At 41.7% G+C, this 436-nt stretch overlaps 1 protein-coding gene across 1 annotated transcript in view; it reads left to right on the top strand.

Annotated features, from left to right (window-relative positions):
- LOC119589226 overlaps positions 1-436 on the top strand; it is a gene marked incomplete at its 5' end in the record, with an annotated part of 73,080 nt that overhangs the window by 15,742 nt on the left and 56,902 nt on the right.

Raw genomic sequence — 436 nt, 5'->3', positions numbered from 1 at the left:
ACGATGATACAGATATAAAACTCCTTTGGATCGCAAAATAATTTACATAACATAAACAGTAATGGGAGTAAACCATTCGGTATCATTCAATTTCGTTGTGTGATTCAAGATTAATCCATTTATTGTCCGGATCCCAATTTAATGTCGGTGGAGCGAACATTTTCTCAAATGCCCGTTGATGCCTCTCCGTTCGCTCTGCATTCACTTCTCCTGCGCATAGAATGCTTGCAATATGCAACATGGGAAGGGGAAGAATGGAATGCAAATAGAGCGCTTAGTCCTCTAAACGACATGTGCCTGGAACCCGGGAGGTTTTGGCGGAATATATTACAAATTGAAAGTGTTACGGGATGCGAGTGAGCATTATGGACACACTGCTGTTCTTCATGCTAATGATCTTTCACCCTCAAAACAGCGCTAAAGTGGTTATTCGCAC

This window comes from Penaeus monodon, chromosome 25, assembly GCF_015228065.2.
Source record: "Penaeus monodon isolate SGIC_2016 chromosome 25, NSTDA_Pmon_1, whole genome shotgun sequence".
In the NCBI taxonomy this organism is placed as follows: Eukaryota; Metazoa; Arthropoda; class Malacostraca; order Decapoda; family Penaeidae; genus Penaeus; species Penaeus monodon.
The sequence above is the reverse complement of the archived record's forward strand: the minus strand, read 5'-3'. Positions and strand labels throughout refer to the sequence as shown.